Genomic DNA, 6,835 nt, shown 5'->3' with positions numbered 1-6,835 from the left:
AGGATCGCGTCCTCTGGAGGCAGAGCAACGGCTTCAGGTTGCGAGTCTCCCTCGCAGGGAGAGCAGCGAAGCTGTCAAGGATGAGCGCCCGGTACTCTCTCACCCCCGCCTCCTGTCCCTCCCTCCTCCTTCCGGCACCCCGCCCCCTGCCCCTTCCGACAGCTACCTCAGCCACTGCAACGTGCTTTAAATTCAGTGTGAATTGCCGTGAAAACCAATAGGAAAGTAACAAGTCTGAATGCGTCCTCCAGTCTTTCACTGGCCGACATCATGCCCTCTCAAGGTGGGCAGGGGCCCTGGGCCCAGGCTCACTTTTATTCTGGGAATACATAGAGTAAGTGGAAAGAAACCAACAAGCCTGAAACGAAACCCAGGGATTTATGGATCCCCTTTGAGAGTGCCCACGTCCATAGCTGTGGGGTCCGTGCCGTTGATGGCCCCAGCGGCCCTGAGGCCCTCAGCTCTGAGCGGCCTGGGAAGGGCTCCGGGTGTCTCAAATGGGGAAACCGAGAGTGTTGGCCTCACCCGCATTCTGTCAGCATTTCCTTTTCACTCTGAATCGATTGCCAATGACAGATGCCCAACTCAAACCAGCTCAAGCTCAAACCCTCAGTGCCTTCCGCGAACATTGTCATAAGCACTGAGAATCATGTGCCTTTAGAGATGAGGTACCTAGCTCCCTGCCCTCCTAGTACTTGGAAGCGCCCCCATTTCCTCAGTAAGAAACATCCCGTTTGCCAGAGTAGTGGCCGGGAGCACCTGCAAGGGGCAAGGCTGCCTGTGCACATTTAATTTCTCGTGCACATCATTTGTGTGATTCTGCAGGTGGCTCTACAATCTAAATGCAGCTTCGTGTCTTTGCAGTTGGTATTTCTAGCTGTGACAGGTCTCTGTGTGACAGCTCCCCTTTCTGGTCTCCTCTGCCTTACTTCTCATTCCTTAACACGCTTCTTAGTTCCCAGTGCCCCCAGGGACTCTTCTGTCTGCCCAGAGGAAGAGCCCAATTCTGACCCACAAAGTCCCCACTGAGACGCCTTGTTTTGGAGCTGGGTACGTGTCCCAGTGCCTCATGAGATGACTTCAGGTGCTACGCTGCAAGCAACATGAGGGTCACTGCCCAGTCCCAGGAGAACAGCCCGTCTGGGGAGAGGAGAGGGGGACACACCCCAGTGCTGCCCTTCCCTCCGAGTCCCTTTCTGGGCCACTCCACTGTGATCCCTTCCAAATCCCAGCGTTCTCCTCTGCATCCCCAGGCTTCCTCCCCTTCACTTTTTAGGCACCCCCCCCTCGTTGTGCTCAACTCCTCAGCACCCATTCCCTAAACCACAGCCTGCTTTTGTTGTAACCCTTGCCTGCCTCAGGTGTCCTTTCCTACACACCTGCCTCAGGCCCTGCCCCTAGCCTTGATCCATCCCTCGCCCACACCTACAGCACTGTCCACAGTCCCACCACACCTTCCCTTCTCCGACCTCCCTCCCTCCCAGGGACAGCTCTCCATCCCTGGCTGCAGCTCCCACCCATGCGACTCTCAGGGTCCTGCAGCCTCTCTCCTTCCCTCTGCTCAGCACCTACGGACTTGGCTCCCACTTCCCGGCCTGCTCCCGGCCTTCCCCGCCATTGCCGCCTCCGCCTGCAGCTCTTCCTCTGGGGCAGGGTTTGTCTTGCTGGTCACACCTTTCCTTTCGGTCTCCCTTATCTGTTCCCTTTTAAAATACATGTGTCCATGTAATAAGAGAGAGTTGATTTAAAAACTGAAGCGAGTAACCCTGCACGCAGTCCAGGGAGGCAGCAGAAGTGGTGGTGGTGGTACGCGAGTGACGAAGTTTGGGAAACACCAAGCCGGAGGAGCGAGCACAGACTCACACGGGAAACGGCCGCTGGACTCGCACAGCGACAGCGGTCAGCTGGGTGCCAGGGAGTCTCATCTGCTGGTGGGGCCCCACGTCGTCCGAGGATCAGGTCCTCGCAACGCCAAGCTACCTCACAGCCTGTCTCCATCTCCCGCGGCTCCGTGACCGTGGGCCAGGACGCCGCCTCCCTTCTGTGCCTGGGCCCGAGTACCGCCCAGGAGGCTTTTCCCTCTTTACCCCAGACACTCACTCACTCGGGAGCTCATCTATCCCCCCATCTCCACGGCTGCCGAAAGCCTGCTCCTCGCTCCCAGGTTGGGAAAGGGTGGGATGCCAGAAGGAACCTCTGGGGTCTGACACCAAGCACTCCCTTCCTCCCTTCCCTGGAGTCACTGGGAAGTGGTGAGGAGGCAGGGGCGGAGGGTGGTGCCAGGGTGGTGATGCCCGTTCATTCATTCATTCACTCATTCATTCATTCATTCGTTCGTTCATTCAACAAATGTCGTGGAGCCCTGACTGTGCATCCAGCACCGCCCTAAGCACAGGAAACACAGCAGTGAACACTGACGAGGGCCTGAACCCTGTGAAGGTCACAGTGCCGTGGAGAAGACAGTCAGCGAACAAACACGGAATGCAGTGTCACGTAAGACGACAAGACTGAGAGTGGGGGTTGGTTGGGGAAGGCCTCTCTGAGGGCGTCTGAGTGGAAGTGAGGAGACAAGTCCCATGGATATCGGGAACGAAAGTGCCCTCACACAGGGAATAGCAAGTGCAAAGGTCCTGTGGTGGGAACGTGGTTGGTTGGTTCAAGGCTCAGCAGGGAGGCTGGTGTGGCTGGAGGGGAGAGATTGAGAGGGTCAGTGGGGGGCCAGCAAGTCAGACAGGAAGGGGGGGGCCAGATTGCCTGGGGTCTCTGGGCTCTGGCTGTAAAAGGATCTCCCCGGCTTCCCATGGAAGGCAGACAGGAGAGCAGCTGGGAGACGCTGGAGAAGGAGGAGGGGCGAAGGAAGGGGGCAGAAGTGCCTGCCTTGGGTGAGGGGCATGGACGCACTGACAGGTAGGCAGGTTGGGTCGTGCCACCAATCGTAAAAAATCGAGTGAGTCCCTCTGTGGAAATGCAACTTGGCAGTGCTTTCAGAGGCGGGAAAGTGAGGAAGAGGTGGAGCCATCTCCCCAGTTACTCGGGCACCCCAAGCCATGAGCTGGTGCCTTCCTGTCATTTCGGGCCACACTAGCTGCCTGCCATTCTCTTCTCAGACACTGGGCCTCTCCTCCTTCAACTGCTTGCATTCCTCCCTCTTCAGCCCTCGACTGAGTTGTCACTCCGGCAGACAAACTGCCCCAGGCCACTCCGCCTCCCCACAACAGCTCTGGCCCCGCTGCCCTCTCCACAGTGGATCAGGGCGTGTGTCCCTCTGGTTCTCAGTGCTTCTCTCCTGTGTTACTTTTCACAGCTGTCGTCCACCAGTTACAGTTTAGTCGCTCTTTGATGCCTGCCCCCCTCCAGATTGTAGGCTCCATGAGGGCAGGGATGGGTCTGCTTCATCCATCCCTCCACCCCGTATCCCCAGCAGTGTGCCTGACACAGGTGGGTGCTCACCGCAGTTTTGTTGAGTGAACGAATTCATAAGCAAATGGAAGAGCAGGTGCCAGAGATGCAGCAGGGGAAGGGAACTGATTCTTCGAGAAGACATGCCGACAGGAATAGGGCTGTGTCAGCTGAGAAACCAAAGGACTCACAAGCGCCCAGTGTGGAAAGCACTGGGGCTTTGTCTGGCATTTGCAGGCAGACCCAGCCTGGCAGACATCCCCACACGCGTGCAAACACATGTATGTGGCGGTACCAATAGAACCTCCCAATAGGAAGCATGAAGATAGGTTGATAATGGAAAATCTCTACTCAGGACATTCACTGAAGTTGGAGCAGGAACAGGGATTCCTAGTCGACGGCCAGACTTTGTTCTTGAGGACAACGATCCAGTCAGCTCGGCCTTTTCAGCCTCGGGGGAAACCAGAATCGACCTGGATGGAAATCCTGACACACTTGATTCGGGTTCAACGCCTCGAGCTCCCATCCTCTGAGTTCTCTCCCGTTATCTTCCCCTCCCATTGCTAGCATGTTTATGCCCTCTCTACCCTCCTGTGAATCAAAAGACCGTCAGAGAAGGAGCAGGCAAAAATTCTGTCTACAGTGTAAATGGTTGATAAGACAAAGTACTTTCAAAGCTCCTGGTATTACTCTGACTAGGAGCGTTTGCCCTTCGGTCGTAATAAACACCTTAAGCCACAGGAACAAAGCCTGGGGCTCTTATGCCCTTGTGATTGTGTTGCACGGACCGCCCCCCCCCCCCCCCCCCCCCCCGCCTCACAAATGTTGTCCTCATCTCCCATTCACTGCACTGGGGCGGCACTTCATATGGCTAATTTTAGCTCAAGAGCACTTCGTCAAAGGGACATTAGGGCACATTATTTTAAAGAACCATTAAGCTTCCAACCATTAAAAAGCAATCAAGTCCTGTACTTAACCTCCAGTCTTCGTTCTGTCCCTGAGCCTCATCCTATCCTCCTCTCCAGCCTTCCCTCTCCCGCCGACGACACACTGTGTCAGTTGCCAGATCAAAGGGGCCGCTGAGTCAGACATTCTGCGCCACGGCAAGCAGGTTTGCTTCTTGCAAGCATGAGGATCTCCTGGCCTGCTGGACCGTGACGAACGATGACAGCTTCGGACTCCCAGGTCTGAGCTGCACGCCTGGGCTACGCCCCCCATCAGCAGCTCAGTTGCCAGAGTCATGAGTGCCGACTGCTGACAGATGGGGGATTCTTATCTTGGGGATCTACAAATGGGTGTCATGCAAGCCTGTGAACCCCTACAATCATATAATCCAAAACTGACAAATATCTATCTATTTTCTAAGGGGAAGGAGGGGCCCATCATTTTCACCAGGTCTTCAAAGCAGTCTGATGATCACCAAATGTAAGAAACCACTGGCTTAGATGGGTCATCCAGATATTTCAGGTGAAAAAAGTCTACTTCAGAGCATGCCGCCTAGTATCTGCCCTCACTATACATATATGGTGTTACGGGCAGATGGGTAACCAGTTTATGCAGCACGTCATCTAAAGTGGGTTTCTTGACACAGACGATGTACCTTGGAGGCAGCATTTGAGGACTAAACAGGAAAGCTGTTGGACCAGTTTTGGGCAGAGTGATACATGTGTTTGGAGAGACCATCCTGCCTTCTAGAAGGTGATCTCTGTTTTCTCCCCATTTGCAATGAAGGTGCAAGAACTGGATCTAAGAGCAACATCTGGGCAGTGGGGCAGGTACCGAGGACGCAGCGGGGGAGGGGCAATGGCTCTTCATAGAAGAGATGCCCGTGGGAGCAGGTACTCCTGAGCACCCAGTGTGGGGAGCATTGGGACTGTGTCTCGGACTTGCACACAGACGCAGCCTGGGAGACAGGCCCACAGAAGTGCAGACTGCCTCTCGTAAGTCACAAGGTCTCGGAGGTGACCTTGGGTTTGGGAGAAGACCCAGAGTGAGCTGTGGGAAGTACAGGGAGTGGGGTTTGCTTCGGCTGCTCTGCCCAGCTATTGTGCCCTGCTGGGGTTGAAATTGAAATCGCTCGGCAGCCACACGTTTCAGATTGAAGTAGCTCCTTGCCGCCTTAAAGGTCAGGAAAGCCGCTGTGCTGACACAGGCCCATCTTCCCCTGGCAGCCTGCCCCGCACGGGCTCCTGAGTCATCGCATCTGGATGACTAGGCCAACGAAAACAAGGTTTCATGGGGCGAGTTGAGCGGGGCGGGGTGGGGGGAGGGGGAGGGAGGGAGTTGGGTGGCAGGGCAGAGTGGTGGAGCAAGAAGAACATGGCTCTTGGAACCTGAGGATCTTGGTTCAAGTCCTTGCTCTGTGACCTTGGGCATGCCGTGTTGATCTATTTGGGTCTCGGGCAAAATTATATAATGCAAGACAAGCTGCTTAACATGGCACCAGGGGCATACCAGGTGCCCGATGAGAGTGACTGTGCAGGACCCGCACTGAGACAGAAGTCTCTCTCTCTCTCTCTCTCTCTCTCTCTCTCTCTCGTTTTGCTTTATTTTATTCTATTGTCGTTCTATTACAGTTGTCCTGATTTTCTCCCCGTTGCTCTCCCCTGCCCCACCGGCTCCACTCCCAGTCAGTCCCCACCCTGTTGTCCATCTCCGTGGGTCCTTTATACACATTCCTTGACTAGACCCTCCCCTCCTTTCCCCCTTATGAAGCAGAAGTCTCCACCCCAGACTGGGATGCGATCAACCCTGGCCTTCACAGTAAAGCGGCTTCAGAGGTGGGCTATGGAGACCAAGCTGGCCCCTGGACCTGTGGAGATGGGCGTCCCTGGTGATCCATTCATTCAACGAGTGTTTCCTCAGAGCTGTGCTCTGGGGTGCAGTGAGGAAACCCGATGAGGTGCTGGCTTACAGCTAAGGGTCAGTCCTCTGTAGCCAAGCTTCTGCCAAAACATGTAATGATTGGCAGTCACAGGAAGAACTCAGAACTGTCTTGGTGTCTCAGAAACTGGGAAGTGGGGTGGAGCCTGGAGGAGGCAGGCAGAAGGAAGAGAAAGATCCGTCTCCACTGTGGATCTCTGCCGTTCTCCGCCGCATCACTAGGTGGCAGCACCAACTCAGGGCTGCTGTTCCCACCCTCCTGGTAGCCAGGCACTCAAGCTGTGGAGGCAGGCGGCAAACACAAATTTGAGTCCCTGGTCTGAGGTGTGACCTTGCGCAAACCACTCAACCTCTTTCGAGTCTGTTTCTTTATATTTAAAAGGGAGATAACAATAGACCTGAAATAGCGGAGTGAGCAGACAATCAGGCAAATGTTAGGTTGGTGGCAGCCGCTGGCATGCCTGCCACCAGCAAGAGGACTAACCAGCAGACCCCCCCGACTCTTTCAGACCTCACCCTTGTTTCGTGCTTCTTCCCCCCTTTTTCAAGAGTG

The sequence above is a fragment of the Phyllostomus discolor genome, chromosome 1 (genome assembly GCF_004126475.2).
Source record: "Phyllostomus discolor isolate MPI-MPIP mPhyDis1 chromosome 1, mPhyDis1.pri.v3, whole genome shotgun sequence".
NCBI lineage: Eukaryota > Metazoa > Chordata > Mammalia > Chiroptera > Phyllostomidae > Phyllostomus > Phyllostomus discolor.
This window is presented reverse-complemented; position numbering follows the sequence as displayed.